The sequence below is a fragment of the Rhea pennata genome, chromosome 1 (assembly GCF_028389875.1).
Source record: "Rhea pennata isolate bPtePen1 chromosome 1, bPtePen1.pri, whole genome shotgun sequence".
Classification (NCBI taxonomy): Eukaryota; Metazoa; Chordata; class Aves; order Rheiformes; family Rheidae; genus Rhea; species Rhea pennata.
Window position 1 is genome coordinate 75387710 of NC_084663.1, and position 17983 is coordinate 75405692.

Genomic DNA, 17983 nt, shown 5'->3' on the forward strand with positions numbered 1-17983 from the left:
TTCAGTCTCAAACCAGCCTTTGCCTAATGACCTTTTACAAAAACTGTACCATTAGTGTACAAATGTAGAAGACATGCGTCAAAAACTTTTTCTGTGGAAAATCTTTAGGTCCCCCAAACACTGGAACTACTGTTTCTTCAAAGCTTTACTACTTGGTTTTAAATTCCATTCCCACCTTTCTGAGGCAAGATAAATGGATGCAATCAGCTTGCATTGATGACTTCCTTATAAATGTATATACTATTAATTTTCCTTCATAAATTTTGAATCAAGTGGAGCAAGCTATTGATTAATTTAAGTGAAAGCAAAAGAAATGAGTAGAAAGGAAAAACTGTTTATTAAAATAGATAAAAGGTAGAGTTCGCAAGCAAGCTGCAGAAAGAGCTGCCTTTCGGGAGAGCTCCAAATGGCGCCATTTGAGAAAGCAGAAACTTTTGCAAGCCGGCTCTGGAAGCAGCTGCTTGGAGCTAGGAGGTGGCGCCTCTCTTCCGATGTTTCCTGAAGAAACAACTCTGCCAGCTTTGAAACACTGATACAATTTGCCTGATCTCTCTTTTTCTGTTTCTGTTTCTGTTTCTGTTTCTGTTTCTGTTTCATTTTTTGGAATGCATTGCCCCGTTTTTTGGAATGCACTGCCCCGTTTTCTTCAAAAACCTAGGAAGAACATCATTGTAGTTTTTTAATTAAAATACAAGACATGCAGACATCAAGCAAGTGTGTGAGAAGGAGCAGTAGTTAGAATTGTACTATGAGTGTTAGTCTCGTGTCATGTAGGTAGAAAGGAGAGGAAATCTTTTAGATCTTGTAACTCAATCCTTTCCTTGACCAGAAATGATTAGAGAGAGCTGATCTTTATCTAGTAACGAACAAAGAAATTCAGTTGCAGCACTCTTCGTTTGCACTCTTCCGAAAATGTTTCTTCAACAAAGTTTTTAGCAAGTACGAAGAAAGGAAACAGAGCTGCTGCTTTACTGTTAAGCTGTAGCCCTAAATGCAGCCAACACATGAGTCTTTCAGATCTTGAGGCGCAGGATTGTGCTCCGTTTAAATTCGTACGGTGTGTAATTACGTGCTGGTTGTGCTTCCTTCATTTGAAAAAGAAATGAGTGCCTGTCGTACAGAACTTTTCATTAGCAAGGGAAAGTGTTATTGCTGAGCTAAGACCTACGAGACTGCAGAATTAGGGCTTGGATTTTCTGCCCGGTTAGGAGATTACATCTGGAAGGGACAGAAGCTTTCGTGTCTTGCACCTCTCTTTATTTTCGTTTGCCTTGCGATACTGTTTCTTCCTGGGCATACTGGGAGGCTTCCTCCAGCAAAACTGTATTTTGAATTCTTCTTTGCAAGAAAGCAAAAACTCATTTAACTTACTGTTTTGTACAGTCCTGCATTTCTTAAGTGATCAGTCCTGAAAATTGGCCTTTGGTTATGTGTGTGGTTTTCTGGGAGGTTGTTTTCTGATAGTGAAGCTGAATTTGCTTTGAATTTGGTGTCTGTGGAGGGCTTTGCACTTAGGGTTAAGGCTAGAGAACTCCTGGCGCTCCAAGGGTCGCCTGCATGCCCTCTAATCGGTATTTTGTGCAGGGATGGCTTGTTCAGTGTGCCTGACGTAAGAGCAGTTGCCGTTCTTGGGTGATAATTTAGCCTTCTAGCTAAACCAGAAAAACTCCACCCTTTCCCAGAAGTCCCAACAAATCCCAGTTTTCGTCCTGTGTCCCTGAGCTACGGACTTGCTTGGGGGCCTGTCAGCCTTCCCGGGATCGCAATGCAAGCCGGAAGGTGAAGCCTCCCAGGTTGCTGTGTCTTGTGCCCTGTTCAGAGAGGGGAAAAAAGCTGAGGTGAACATCAGTGCTTTGAACGCCCTCCCTGCAGGGCTGGCTATGGATGTGGATGCTTAATCTTGAAAAGAGTCTTGCGAAAGTAGAAGGGGAATAAGAGACGTTTCCTTAGCTGTAGGATTAGAGAGAATCTGAGATTGCTAGGCAGGCTCATTAGCAAAAGTTAAATTAAATTTGAGGAAGGAAGAAAAAGATTATGTGGGTGGCTCTCCTAGCAGCCTTCGAAATGAGCTGTGTGAAATGCCTCCTTGACTCTTCTGGGAACAGCTCACAGCGTCGTATACAAAGTTAGTTCACTTTTAGTTATTTCACTTGGTTCATTTTGAGAAATGCATGCATTTTTTCCCCTTTTTCATTAGGTAGTGAGTGACCGTACTGTTTGCTAGAGGTGTGGGCTTTGGATGTGTAGCTCTGAGTCTGCTGAAGAGGAAATGACTAAAACTTTCTGTCCAACCGCAGTAACAAAGAACATCTTTGATTTACCAAAGTAGTCATGGTAAAGAAACGCAGGCGTAGCTGTTGGTGCCTGTAAATGAGTGCTGCATGCACTCCCCTGGGGGAAGAACAGATTAATCGGCGCTCGCCAGGGAGTTTAACTTTGCCTTCTTCATCCATGGAGTTAATAAAGGGAGATGGACTTGGCGGAGCCGGGGCAGAGCTTCCTTCTGAAAAGTTGCTGGGACTTCCCTGTGCATCGAAACACCGCGGCCGCTGCGCTGCCCACCTCCTTCCCCTCTGCCCGACGGCTGCTGCCTCCGGGTCCTCCCAGCGCCGGCGGTGGGAATCCCAAAGATCCGAGCAGCTTGTGAGCCTCCCGTGCCTTAGCTGGAGTTTAGTGTTTGGGATGAAGAGGAGAAATGCCGTCTAATGATAGGTTTTCCATTGGAGCCCTTGGAGTACTTTAAGCACACTTAAAAATAACACCGCTAAGTAACACTTTTTCCCTGGTTTTGTACATGACGTTCTGCAGTACCCTTTATAGAAACCTCAAATACTCTCTCTTTTTTTTCCCTCCCCCCCCCTCACTTACGAGATTTTCTCTCTTTTCCATCTGGCAGATGTTTTTTTTTCCTGTGTGGCACAGGGCTCAGTACATAATTATTCTGTTGCAATAGCCTGAAGCCGTAGTCTTGGGAAGGAGTCCGCTTGCACGGAATCATGTCCCTGTCTTTTGTGCTCAATGTATTTTCGGTTTGGATTTTTTTTTTCTGGGGTTTTTGTCCAGTCTGACAAAAATCTGTTTAAAAAACTGCTCTGAGAAGCAGTGATCACCTAGACTTTGTGTGTCCTGAGACTTTAGTATACTGCTTTAGTATCCAGGCTTGAAATTGCATCTTTTTTTTGGACCCGTCCGTTAGGTATGCTTACGTGGGCTGAATTCTCTTTGCTTTCATTGTGGTCCTACTTGCTGACTGTTTGCAGTCTGGATTTTTGTTGTTGGTGGTTTTTTTTGTTTGTTTTTTGTTTTTTCCCCAAGTCAACAACTGTGTTGGTCCTTACTTTTTTTTATTTGTTTATTATTCTTTGCATGCTGATCACATTGCTTACTTGTCCTGAACTTCTGTCGATTTGGCAATATTCTTTCTTGCTATGGACATCATTTTTGTTCCAAGAATAGTATCTTGGTATCCCAGCACAGTGTCCTGGGAGAGGGTACACAGTAGTCATAACCAGAAGAATAACTTAGTACAGGGTTTTTTCAGTGGTGTTCCAAGCTGTTTCAGTCCTAGCAGCTGTATTTCACTGAGAACTTGTATTGAAATTATTGATTCTTATGTCTCTTTTAGTGCGAGCTCATGTAATTGCTTAGGTATGGAATTCATGTTTTTTGTTGGATTAGAGTTTTATTCCCTGAACTTTGCTTTGCGTTTCAAATTTGAAGGTTCCCTGACACCTTCTCACAAAACAGTTAGGTCAAACTTGCCAGACCAGATAGGTTTTATTCTGATCGTGATCTGTAGAGGGGAGCATCCTCCCTAAGGATGGAAGAGAGGTCTATAGGGTCTGTTCAGCGCTGTGTGCTGCGCTACCTTCTACTGGCTTTATATTACACTCTGACCTGTAGACCTGTAACTCTGTGGGGTGCTCGTCTGGGATCTTTGGAGGAGACCAGAGTGAGAAGAAATCTTTTGCAAGGCTCTGTCCACCACCACCTTGTGTTACACGCTCGTGATCACCTGGGAAAAGGTGGAGGGCAGGCACAGGTCAAACGCATAACTTAGAAATACTGAAAGCTAGTGTTACTGGGAATTATCAGGAATAACCAAACTCATTTCCCATTTGTACATTGGTTCTCATCCTTTGATCTCTTTGCACTGGAGTTTTTGTTAATGCTGCTATGTACATCATTCATTTGTTTCCTTATCCCGTGTCACTTTATTATCAACTTTTATAAGATCTCCCTGTTAAGTCACCTCTTTGTGGTGATTAATTAAATTATTTCTCTATTTCTCTCTTTTTAGTGTCAGTAGTGTTTATGGATTAGCAGTACTGGCTCAAGAGTGACAGTAGAGATCAGCATCAAGTCTACTGCCTTGGGTAAGTAATCTAATCCACTGAATTGTTCCTCACCATTGACATCTCTAATATCTATGTACCTACTCTCTTTCTGCTTGGTACCTTACACAACAGCTCTGTTAGGCTTTTATTTCCAAAGTTGTTAAAATTAGGCTGCCTACAACTTCCAGCAGGATTTGTAGATGAATATCATACTACTTCCATTTGTATAAATATCCATTTATTTACTCTCTCTCAAATGACAGTCATTGCTTATGCAGGTCAAATCACTATTTAGATTTAGGGAGCCTTTTCACATTTTAAAGCCAGTGGCTTTGGACTTAACAGGTGGACTGTGGCATAGTAACAAATATTTTGGTTGTTCAAGAAATAATCTGAAATGACCACTTGGAGCAATTCTGTTGCATGGCACAGGCACAGCAGCCAGTGCAAATACTTCAGTACGAAGCCCACGGGAACTGCAATGCCTGCATGATGCAGCTGCACTGTGCATGTGCAGTAAATTGGACTCGGCAATTCAAAGGAAGGTGCAGAGAAACTGCCTGGGAGTTTCAGATTACTGCAGCAAATTTACATGGAAGAGCATTTGACAAAATAAGACTATTTGTTGTGTTAGGCCTTGGAAATGGCCCACTTAGGTGACTTCAAGGTACAGCATTTTGCATTTGGTCTAGACTGATGTGATCTGAGTAGCCTAGTGCATGTCAGATCTAGCAGTTTTATTTTGGGAATGGTTATCCCTTGCTTTTTTTTTTTTTTGGATGTCACAGTATAATCTATCATACAAAAGACTTGAGGTTCCTACGTTCCAGCTGGTCCTTTATTCAGGGAGCTAGTTTGAGTTGTGTGTCAGCCATGTGCCCCGCAACTGGAATGCGCCTGGACTTCCTCGTGTTTTAACCCCCTTGACAACACAGCTGACTTCCTAGCTGGTTGCTAGGTCTCCCCTTTTAACTCATGCTGTTGCTTTGTTTCATATTTTGTACAAATGCTTTCCAAGACCAGCGTGTGCTAGTCTGCTGTGACCTTCGCTGCTGGCTCACAGCCCTTCAGATACTGTCATCTCTGTACCTCTCTTCCTTGCCTTAAGAGTGTATGCGTGTTTTTTGAGCTGTGTGTTATCCAACCAGAGAAGCAAGCGTACTTTTATTTCTTGTGTCACATCTGCATAAGGCTAAATAATAAGTCTGCTCATTTCCTCGTTCACCTGGTTCTGTCCAAAGCTCCTAAAAGTCTATCTATGCTATTTGCTAGCTTCTGTCTTGCATTGTATTGAGCTTTCTCTCGATGACTGTCTCGGTGCAGTAACTGCTTCATAAGGCTGTTTCCCCACTCAGCTGAGGCATGCTGCCTTTGTGCCATTGCTCTGTATGGCTAATGAACTGGATCCCATCCATGTTCACCTGTGTGCCACATATAGCTAGCTGGCTGTTTGCTTGCCCTAATCTCTTAACAGCTCAGCTGGAACCAGCTGAGACCAGCAATGGTGGCTGCTGCTCTTCATAGTGTTTTAACAGCCTGTGATCCAAGGACATGCTTGCCTTGAGCCCGGAAGTTTGCTAGGAGAGTCGTTCTGCTTTGGAGAGCACAGCAAGCGTCTCCTTTGTCTGTCTGAGTCCTGCTGCCAGGGGCTGTGGGCTTTTCTGGCTTTAGTCATTGCTGCTCTTCCATACTGTACTGCATCTTTGGCTGCAGGACTGCAGCACATGAGGGCTGATGTCTGTCCCTTCTTTCCCCCCTTCTCCCCTCCCTGCAACCTTTGAAATGCCTGTCTTTGGATCTCTGACCCTTCCTATGCTATGGTGACTCTCCCTGAGATTTGCAGGCTGCCCCAGGTCTCACTGGATCTGGGTGTTGCTCCCAGTTTGTCAGGAACCCTAAACTCCAGTGCTAACAGCTTTTATTCCCTGGGTGGTTTATCAGTGGCCAGCTGGCTCCAGGAACAGTTATCACCTATTGTCTCCCATCCTGGTCATGTTTCTTCAGTTTTACTGCTGCTTATCAGCGTTGCTGGGATTACGCTGCAGCTGGCCCAGCCCTCCTGCAGGGTTTGAATTGGTCATGGCTGTAAAAACATCCTTAGAAGTCTGACTGTTGGCCGGCAGCCACTTTCTGCTAGAGGTGTGTTTGGAGTTTGCCGGTTGGTTGGCATCACTGTGCACATGTCTCGCCTTCGCTGGAAGTCTCCACAGCCTCAATTTCCGGATGTGGTGTTGTTCCCCCATTCTCCTTTCCACACGTAGCAAAATTATTGGTGCCTGTATCTGTTTTATTTTCCCTGTCACTTGTGCTTTCCCTCCTGGGGAGGGATGTGTGTCCCTGTCTAGCCTGGGTGGTAGTAGCTGGTGCTCAGTTCTGCGCTCTCCTTGCCTGTAGCTTGAATACCAGTTTACTTGTGGTATTTGGAGGCATTCTGTTTCAGTTAGATCTGTTTCTCTCAGCAATCTGTCCAGAAAGCTGGAACTGATTTCTTCTGCTGCTACTTGCTTTCACCATTAAATAAATAAGTAAAAAAAAAAAAAGCCTCTTCTAACAAGATGGCAAGAAATCTCCATTTCTGACTCAGTGTTGACAGAAGCAGTAGACTATATTACAAGCTCCTGTCTGCTTCTCCCAACAAGATAGATGAACACAGAATTTCTTACTATACTGTCCCAAGTTCAGCCCGGATATGTGAGCTCCGTTCTCGCTACATAAACTATGCAGATGTGTCTTGACTGAAGTTTCAGTGTTGCTGCCTGTTGCCTCTGTCTAGGCTTAAAACCGTCGATTTCCATTCTGTTGTTGCATAGCAAGTGTTAGAGAAGTGTGTAATGAATAATCTGGAAAACCTAAATAACACTTTTAAAATAAGCCTTAGCAGATAGAAGTGCTTTATTGAGGTGCAGTTAATAGCACCGAATTCCAGCTGCTTAAGTACTTCTTCTCCTTGCTCCAGCACTTCTTGAGACTGTTCAGAGTTTAACGCCACACTCAGTAGATGGTCTTCATGTCTGAAATGGAGACAGAGCATGCACATGTATTAGCCTAGTCAACACTATTATGTTACCCATATGCAAAAGGCAAAAATTAGTTCTTTTTTTTATCGATATCACATTTAATATGAGAGGAAAAGAAATAAAAGGTTATGCATATTTCTCATGATTGCATTTATTAGTGCTTAGATAACTTGTCCACCAGAGTCCAGCCCAAACTGAACTTTTCTTGGGATTTTGATAGTTGTGCTAAAGTCAGATGTGCTCAAAATAGTAACCATTAAAATATGAATATTGTATTTCAACATTAAAAATCCTGTACTGCATGGTGGTGGGAAGGAGGCAGGATATTTAAGAATTTTTTTCCCCTCTTTCTTTCGAGAGGGGGGTATTGCTGCTTGCAAAGAACAGTTTTTCTTTTTTTTTTTTTTTTTTTTTTTTCTGCTTTGGCTCAGACACTTAGTGATGAGGTTTGGGTGACATTAATGTAACTTAACAGCCTGTTTACCCAGAATACTGATGGTAACTCTCTAATCTATCTATGGCTAAGGAGAGAAAGGGAGTTGTATTTATCCATAAATATTTAGTGTACTGTCCTGTTTATCTAGCGTGTGACCTCTCTTGCACAGTGTGTTCCCTCCCCATCACCTTATCTGGTCCTTTTTATTTAATTGACTTTTCCAGTCCTGACAGTTGCTTCATATTCAGAAAATTTAAATTCCTCCCCCACAAAGCTTTCAAATCTAATTTCATTTTTGGCCTTGCTTCTTTGAGAAATTTTTTACTTTCTTAAAGACTGAGAGTATATATTTTCCCTGTTTGTTTAGACAAGCTTATTTTGTCAACAGAAATGTAGTCAAATGATTTTTTTTTCATGAATTTATAATCCTGTGAGGTTTATGTATTAGGAATAATCTTTCTGAACTGGAAAAAGATTGTCCAATCTGTTTAAAATGTCCTACTTTCTGAATATTGCATCTCATTAGAAATATGCTTGCCTGATTGCATGCTTTTTTTTCTTGAAGAAAGAAGCTTGGGGGAAGAATATATCATATCATCATCTAGTAATAATAGTTGGCACTTCGTATCTTCAAAGAGCTGTACAACTATGAATTAAATAATTTCTATAAAATTTAACAATATAGTTAGGGTAATAGTAGTATAGTTGGGTAGTAGTTTCTAATAATTTGCTCCATTTTCCAGATGGAGAAAATGAGCAAGAGAAGTCAAGAGACCTTAGGCCATGAGAGGAGAAATAAAATCAGAACTTGAAATCCCGGCTTTGCTGTCTTGTACAAGCCCAGCACCACACCTCTTCCTTGTTTAAACTAAGGAGAGAGAAGGGAGGGAAAAAAAAAAAAAGAAAAGAGAAAGTATGATTCCCATCAGCAACAAAAGCAAAGAGAGATGTTGGGGAAAGATGTTTATCTTTAATGATCTTACCCAACCTTGTTAACTATGTGCTGTTGTTACAGTGAGGCAGGCAGGGCTGGTCCGCAGCCCAAGGAGCGGGGACTCCGCTCACCCGTCTTGCAGCTGTAGCAGCCACCAGGGCCTTGTTTTGATGTGATCTTGGGAATCTGGGCGTGCATCTGGCTGGAGCCTCCTCCAGGGAGCTGGCGCTACCAGAGAGAGAGACCTGACCAGGTGGTAGAAAAGTGTCCTGGTGCTTCCCACTTGATTGCATGTGCTTGTTTATTTTAATATATTATCTATCTTACTGACGTGGCTGTTGCATCTCAGTGTGTGGTTGGTGGGAGGTGTATAAGGAATGGCCTGGAGCTTCTAAAGCTAAAGCAGCATATGGATGACTAAGGTGGCTGAAGAGGTGGGGGCTGGTGACTTAATCTCCCCTCCAACGAGCAGCAATGGAAACCTTTCCTGTTGCATTTGGAAGTAGGGTTTCTTTTTGTTGTTGTTATTTTGTTTTATTTTCCAGCCAAACTGAAATGGGAAAAGTTAGGCATGCTAAATGGGTGCTATGTTGACACATGCCATGTATAGAAAATTCTTTCATGTTTCACCCACTGTGCTCTACAGCGTGTTTTTTCTTGTTTTGTTTTTTTCCTCCTCTGAGTGGGGTCTGAGAACTTTATTTGCAGAAATAATTTTATATAATTGCACTAGGCTATAGGGCATACTCTGGACTTTCTGCTGCTTATTAACTGATCGGCCCCCAGTGTGTGTTGAGTGGCTGTATAGGAAAGGTGATTGCAGTTAAGTAGTCTCTTGTGGAATTATGAACTTTGTTACAGACCAGTTGTGCAAATCTTGATAACAATATTGCTGGCAATGGGTTTAAATTTAGTTAAAACTTCTTCTTTCTTCAGGAATTTTGGCCTTTTACAAAGCCTAGGACGTTTTGGAGAACGGGGCTGCATTCAATCAGTTTAGCCCTCTTGGGGAGGATAGCTAATCTGCACTGCAAAAAGTGGCTCAGCGCAAAGGAGAGGAAATTACGGGAAGAATCTCTTTATCTTTCTTTTGAAAATTCCTTGGCTGCTTCTCCACAGATTCGCGGAAGTTCACAGGCTGCCTTCTGGCCGGCTTCAGATCCCATGATAAGCTCTTTCTAAGGGGGAGTCATGCACGACTTGCAAAAACAACCTGATTTCAGGCTTGCTCTAGTAGTAAAGGCAGTGGAGGGGGCAGCTGTCTTCAACCATGCACCCTGTCCAGGGATGCAAAATTTTACTTAGTCTTTTGGGGGGTCAAGATTTAACTCTAACAGTAGATTTGGTTTTCTGTTTCTCATCAGTGAACTTTTGCTGATACCTTAAGTCACAGCTTTGATGATGGACAGCAGCACCAAGGTATAATAGCGATTCGCAGTGTTTTTTTTTCTTCTCCTTTGCTGTGAGAGATACTTGAATCACAGAATGGTTGAGGTTGGAAGGCACCTCTGGAGATCATCTAGTCCAACCCCCTTGCTCAAGCAGGGTCACCTAGAGCATGTTAGACAGGATTACATCCAGTAGGTTTTTGAATATCTCCAGAGAAGAAGACTCCACAACCTCTCTGGGCAACTTGCTCCACTGCTCTGTGACCCTCACAGTAAGAAGTTTTTTCTTATATTTAGGCGGAACTTCCTGTGGTTCAATTTTTGCCCATTGCCTCATGTCCTGTTGCTTGGAACCACTGAAAAGAGCCTGGCCCATCTTACTGACACCTTCCCTTAAGATACTGGTAGGCATTTATAAGATCCCCTCTCAGTCCTCTCTTCCCCAGGCTAAACAGGCCCAGCTCTCGCAGCCGTTCCTCATGTGGCAGGTGCTCCAGTCCTCTGATCATCTTTATAGCCCTACGCTGGACTCTCTCCAGCAGCTCTATATCTCCCTTTTACTGGGGAGACCAGAACTGGACACAGTACTCGAGATGTGGCCTCACCATGCCTGAGTAGAGCGACAGGATCACCTCCCTCCACCTGCTGGCAACACTCTTCCTGATGCACCCCAGGACACCATTGGCCTTCCTGGCCACAAGGGCACATTGCTGGCTCATGGTCAATTTGTCATCCACCAGCACTCCCAGGTCCTTCTCTGCAGAACTGCTCTCCAGCAGGTCAGCCTCCAGCTTGTACTGGTGCATGGGGTTATTCCTCCCTGGCTGCAGGACCATATACTTGCCCTTGTTGAACTTCATGAGGTTCCTCTCTACTGAATTCTCCAGCCTGTCCAGGTCTTTCTGAATGGCAGCACAGTCTTCAGCTATATCAGCCACTTCCAGTTTTATTGGGGAGGTGTGCACTCTGTCCCTTCATCCAGGTGGGGGGCAGATTTAGCTCAGTTGGCATTAGCAGCACCACGCCCTAAGGTCGTGGGTTCAATCCCTGTTTGGGCTATGCTGAGGGTTGGACTAGATGATTCCCAGAGGTCCCTTCCAACCTTGCCATTCTATGATGTCGTTGATGAAGAAGTTGAACAGGATGGGACCCAGTACTGAGCCCTGGGGGATGCCACTAGCCACAGGCCTCCAACTAGACTCTGTGCCACCAATGACAACCTTCTGAGCTCTGCCTTTCAGCCAATTCTCAATTCACCTCAACGTCCACTCCTCTTGCCTACACTTGCTAAGCTTACCTGTGAGGACCCTCCATCTACGCAGCCAGTCATTCCATCATAGCAGGCTCTCAGATTGGCTAAGCATGATTTCCCCTTGGTGAATCCATGCTGACTACTCCTGATCACCTCCTTTTCCTCCACATGCTTAGAAATGACATCCAGGATTAGGTGTTCCATCACTTTTCCAGGGATGGAGGTAAGGCTGACTGGGTCTGGAGTCTTTTTTTCAACCTCTGACTGTACCATGTTTCAGGCTTCTGAAGTCATCTGTATGGTAAAGTGTGCTTGCAGCTGAATGGGGCGGGGGCCCTGGTGACAAGGGATACAGAGAAGGCAGAATTACTGAATGCCTTCTTTGCTTCAGTCTTCACTGCTAAGGGCAGCCCTCAGGAATCCTGCAGCCTGGATGTAAGGGAGAAAGTCTGGAGAAAGGAAGACTTTCCTTTGGTTGAGGAGGATAGGATTAGAGATCTAGGCCAACTTGATATCCACAAATCCGTGGGCCCTGATGGGATGCACCCACGGGTACTGAGGGAGCTAGCAGATGTTATTGCCAAGCTGCTCTCGCTCATCTTTGAAAGGTCCTGGAGAACTGGAGAGGTGCCTGAGGACTGGAAGAAAGCCAATATCACTCTAGTCTTCAAGAAGGGCAAGAAGCAGGACCCAGGCAACTACAGGCCAGTCAGCCTCACCTCCATCCCTGGAAAGGTGGTGGAACAGCTCATTCTGAGTGTCATCTCCAGACATATGGAGGAAAAGAAAGTGATCAGGAGTAGTCAGTGTGGATTCACCCAGGGGAAATCATGCTTTGCCAACCTGATAGCCTTCTAGGATGGAATGACTGGCTGGGTAGATGAGGGGAGAGCAGTGGTCGTTGTGTGCCTTGACTTCAGCAAGGCTTTTGACACTGTCTCCCATAACATCCTCCTAGACAAGCTCAGGAAGCGTGGGTTAGACGAGTGGACAGTGAGGTGGCTTGAGAACTGGCTGAAAGGCGGAGCTCAGAGGGTCGTCATCAGTGATGTGGAGTCTAGTTGGAGGCCTGTGGCTCATGGCATCCCCCAGGGCTCAGTACTGGGTCCCATCCTGTTCAACTTCTTCATCAATGACCTGGATGAGGGGACAGAGTGCCTCCTCAGCAAGTTGGCTGATGATGATCCCAAGCTGGGAGGAGTGGCTGACAACACCAGAGGGCTGTGCTGCCCTTCAGAGCGAGCTGGACAGGCTGGAGAGCTGGGTGGAGAGGAACCTCCTGAGGTTCAACAAGGGCAAGTGCAGGGTCCTGCACCTAGGGAAAAATAACTCTAGGAATCATTACAAGCTGGGGGCTGAGCTGCTGGAAAGCAGCTCTGCGGAGAAGGACCTGGGAGTCCTGGTGGATGACAAATTGACCACAAGCCAGCACTGTGCCCTTGTGGCCAAGAAGGCCAATGGTGTCCTGGGGTGCATCAGGAAGAGTGTTGCCAGCAGGTGGAGGGAGGTGATCCTGCCCCTCTGCTCAGCCCTGGGGAGGCCTCATCTCGAGTACTGTGTCCAGTTCTGGTCTCCCCAGTACAAGAGAGACATGGAGGTACTGGAGAGAGTCCAGCGTAGGGCTATGAAGATGATCAGAGGACTGGAGCACCTGCCACATGAGGAACGGCTGCGAGAGCTGGGCGTCTTCAGCCTGGGGAAGAGAAGACTGAGGGGGGATCTTATCAATGTGTATAAGTACCTGAAGGGAGGGTGTCAAGTGGATGGGGACAGACTCTTTTTTTAGTGGTGCCATGTGACAGGACAAGAGGCATTGGGCAGAAATTGAAGCACAGGAAGTTGTGTCTGAACATGAGGGGGAATTTCTTTCCTGTGAGAGTGACAGAGCCCTGGATCAGGTTGCCCAGAGAGGTTGTGGAGTCTCCTTCTCTGGAGATCTTCAAGGCCCACCTGGATGCAGCCCTATCTACCATGCTCTAGGTGACCCAGCTAGAGCAGGGGGGTTGGACTAGATGATCTCCGGAGGTCCCTTCCAACCTTACTGATTCTATGATTCTATGATACTTAGTTCTCCAGTGCTATGGCATGTTTAGAGTGTTGCCATTTCAACCAGTTGTTGTCCTGATACCTGAATTGCTGATTAGTTGTCAGGTGATTTTTTTTTTGTTTATTTTTTTTTTCATTTGAGGAACTAAATGTGTCTTATTCCTAGACTGAGTTGTCACTGTGTTTGGAGAATCCTCGAAGTTGGGTTGGAATCTGAATTTTGCAGAGTGTCACTATACTTTGATTTTGGTTGCTTACAACAAACTTCAGTAGCCTGGTGTATGTGGAGATTCCTATGTTCACTTTAGGCTGGATTTTTTGTTTATTTTATTTTTTTTTAGGTGTTGCAGGCAAAGATAGTAGGTACTTCAAAGAATGTGTTTGGGGCAAGTTGTTTGGATTTTGCTGATACATATACAGAAGAAAAATTTTTGAATGCATTAATATTTCTGTGTATTAATTAGGTATTTGACATTAGAAGAGACAGCTACCTTACTATCCAGATACTTCTTCCTTCTCTATTTCCCCCAGAAATGGATTCACCAAAGCTTTCATTAACTACTCAGCTTTGAGAGAAATTGCGTTTCCTTCTGTTAGTAGGTAGAGCCTTGAAAATTTATGTTCTGAGATTGTGTTGCCACTGAGCAAGGTCAGCTCCTGAGGATCCCATCGCTGCGTGATGGAACGGGCAGCCCTGTTGCAGAAGTTGCAGAGCTGGTCAGGACTGTTCCTGAGGTCTTGTGTTTCTGACTCCAGTTTTGCCAGGCATGAGAACTGAGGGCAGGAGGATTTTTCGGGCTTCCTCCAAGCTGTTCCCAAGCAGCAAAGAGAAGGAAGAAGCTGCCAGTTATCACAGGCTGAACACAGATCAGAAATAACACAGACACTCAGGGGAGTAGAAACCGATCAGAGACAGAAGATGGGGATGGGAGAAGAGGCATCAATTTGAACAGAAGGAAAGAAGCGGGAGATTACAGCCAGAAGGCTGCTTGACAGAGGAGGGAGAAAAACAAGGCCTGAGGGAAATAGGAGGTAAGTAGTGGGAGTGGGTACTTGAGCCAGTACAGCACCATATGATGAGCTTAAAACTGGGGAAGGGGCAATAACTATTTTTATAACTTAAGGATTTCTTTTTTGAAATAATGCAAGAGAACTTGGAGTATTTCTCAACTTTGAAGAGTTTAAACTTGCAATTTCTGTGTTAAATCTGCTTGTACAACTGCCTGCGTCTCCAGACCCTCATGTGCAAGCCTTGTAGGATAGCTTTGCTTCTTGTTATTCTCTTTTTTATTTTGCGGTGTTACTAGGAAAAGGCTGTCAAATGTAAGGTAACTACAGGATTCAGGGTAGGCTTGGGAATCGGCAAGCACTCTGGCAGATGTGATCTTTTGATTGCAAAATTCAGCAGTGACATTTCTGAAAATCGCATCAGCCGCCGTTGGAGGGCGGCACTTTGCATCATCAGATGCATAGGCACCCATCCACACTGCCATTTACCTGGGAGTGGCTGGTACATCCCCAGGCTGGGAGGCACTGGCCCCGCTGTGCAGCCAGCTGTTGCCTAAGAGTGGTGGGCTTGGGGGGCTTTTTTTTGCCTGGGACATCAAAGTGCTGTCAAAAAGGCCCCAGGGAAGTTGAAGATCTTGATGGGAAAAACAGCTGCTAAGGTCTTCTTGTGACAAACTCGCTGGTTCTCCACTCTCCCTTACTCTTACTGTTGAAAGGCTGAATTTATACTGACCAGGTTTGATGAGTAGTATCTGGGGAGCCCCGTTGCTTTACATGTTGTGATTAGAACTGCAAGCCACCCCTTTGAATTTAATAAGGTGGTAGCTTTCAGGTTTGGATAGCTGGAAAATGTCAAGGTGACAAGTAAAAAAGGGTGAAACATGACAACTGCTTTAAACAGCAGGACCACTCCAGAAGCCTGTTGAAAGAGGATTTGCAGTTCAGAACAAGAACTTGCTAAGGAATAGAGTTGCTCTGACTGTGTAATTTGTTGCTGACATTAGCAGCAATGGCAACATAAATCATGCTGGTTAAAAGTAGAGGGTGGCCTAAGTAGGAGCTGTGTTGATAGTTTTTTTTCTTCTGTTTTTTTGAAGGGAAACTTTAGATGCATGTTGCATAAAATTGACATTTGTCTCAAGCCTACTTACCTCTTAATAAGCACATATCCATGTGCTGATTTGATATAAACAAACTCCTTGATGTTTTCTTATCTCAAAACTGAGGATTCACCTGAAATTACTCTTTCAAGATTTGGAAGCTTTTTGTATAAAGCTGCCTATCTGCAGGCATTTTCAAGAACACGTCACACTTTGATATTAAAATAATTCTTTGAACTGAAGGGAGGGTCGTGTGCTGTACATCAGAAATTCCTCTTAGTACTTTCTAATCTGGTATATAAATGTCATGGCTTACATCCACAGGGTGTTTATATTGAATTTATAGCTGTGTCAGTATGTCTTACTCTTCAGAATAAATGCCATATAATCTGGTTATGAGCAATATTCATAAAGCAATATTCTTAATTAAGATACAAAAAATAGGACACAGGCAAGTCTGAATTACTTCAAGAAGGCAGGAAAGCAAAATAGCCCTGCCTCATGAGAGGAAATCCAATGCTACTGAATCACATAGTGTTTAATATGATGGTAAGGCCAAAGAATTCAGGCTGTTTCATTAGAATAGCTAACAGTTACCATATTTTCTTTCCTTTTTATTACTTTCTAAAGGCCTAATTCTTCTCTCTCTTACCCTCTTACCTCTCGCTATACCTCTAGTAAGGTGTGTAAAGGAGGAGAGGGTTGCGAAACATGCTTCTTTTTTTTTTTTTTTTTTTTTTTTTCCTTCCTTCCCCAGTGGATCAGTGCACTCTGATTCAAGGAAATAGGAAGCAGTAGAAGTTCAGGCTTATCCCTAGAAAAAACACTGATTTGAGGGAGATGAAGTTATCCCGGAGAGACTTGCAGTGAGCTGCAGTTTGGGAGCTGTGATAGATGGGCATCATCCAAGAGCTTGGTTGTCTGAAACACCTTTTTCACTTTAACTAAACTGACAACCCTATCACCTGGAGGAGGTATCCAAACCATTGGTGTTTTTATCACAAAATGTCTTCCTTTCTGATGCCCTTATCAGCTGATTACTTTAAATAACAACAATGAAGCTAATAATCATAAAAGACTCAATAGCTGATAAGAATCAATATAATAAACTAGGATTCTGAACAGTCCCTGTAGATTGATGGCTGAGGGCCAGCTTTTTGCTCCTTACCATTAGCAGTAAATGCTCTTAATTTTTAGTTAAGTTGCTATCTCTTCAGTGTGTGAGTAGGTGAGCTTCCTCCCCAGCTTTTCCATGCTGGTTCTCTTTGGCAACTTCAACCTGCTCTTCCACCTTATGATCTCTCTCATATGATAGAGCAAGTCTAGTCTGCCCTAATTTACTGTTTAATTTTTGTTTTCCTTTCTGCATGGAGTCAAACTAGATGGTCACAATGGTCCTATATAACCTTACGTAAATTTTACCTAGAAATATTGCAGTGAAGTAGGGACAGCAAAGCTTCTTACTTGAAAGATAACAAAACCAACCAACCAACCCCAGCTGCTTTTGTATGTAGTGGCAGCGTCACATTTAACCAGAGCAATTTGAAGCAAGATCAGTATGGAAACGCACTGTGTCATTATTGCAGACTTGACTTGAGTTGTAAAACTGTGGCATTTCCCTTGAGTTCGAACCCACAAACCCCCTTAGCTGTGCTCTGATAGCACTTCTAAGTGGAAAAGGAAGGAAGATTGTAGCTATAACTATCAGTATGCTTGTGGGGACATGCTAGTGTTCAGCTTATGGCAGAGGACTTGTCTGGTGCTGAAGTCCTTTCAGCTGATAAAAGCAAATATTTTACTGTGGTCCTTAGAACAGAATTATGACATTACTGAAAGCTCTCATAGACTGTGCGAAGTTGGGAAGATCTGGATTTTGGGGTCCTGCTTTGGTCCGTTAGGCAAACAGGCGCGCAATGTTAAGCATGTAACAAATACCCTTGACTTCAGCAGGATTAAGTGCATGCTTGTTGTCAAGTGCAAGCTTATGCAACCCGTTGATCTCGGTCTGGGTGGGTCTTGCTGAAAATACTCTCTGCCAACGGAGAGATTGCCTCTTCAGGATATTTTCCCCTTCTCTCAGGCTGTGGTTCAGCCAGGCAGTCAATCCAATTTAAGGTGGCTGCATTAGAAACGCTCTGGAATGCTGAGCCGGTATAAAGCCACTGTGCTGATAAGGAGCTGTTCATAATATTTTGGAAGATTAATACTGTTCTGGGATTGGGTGACCACTCCTGGCTGTGCTGAGAAGGCTAAGTGCCAGGGGTGCTTTGGCCCATTTGCCTGCTTGGCTTGCTGTTGAGTGGTCAGGACTTGATTTGCCCTTGGTGTGATGCTTCCTACGGTTCCACAAGATGATAGCAGTGGTAAAGCAGCTGTGGTGCTTCTGCCAGGGCCACCACTCTGGGCAATGAACAACCATTTCCTGTTGATTTGAGGGCAGAGAAGAGGGTTGTGCATCTCATCAG

General features: G+C 44.1%; 1 protein-coding gene across 7 annotated transcripts in view; it reads left to right on the top strand.

Annotated features, from left to right (window-relative positions):
* The window catches only part of PPFIBP1 (PPFIA binding protein 1), a 126859-nt gene that overhangs the window by 28279 nt on the left and 80597 nt on the right, over positions 1 to 17983 (top strand). For all 7 annotated transcript variants that reach the window (XM_062592096.1, XM_062592104.1, XM_062592112.1 and 4 more), the window contains exon 2: positions 4301 to 4376. The gene's annotated coding sequence lies outside the window, so the exon portion shown is untranslated. The remainder of the gene's footprint in view (positions 1 to 4300; positions 4377 to 17983) is intronic.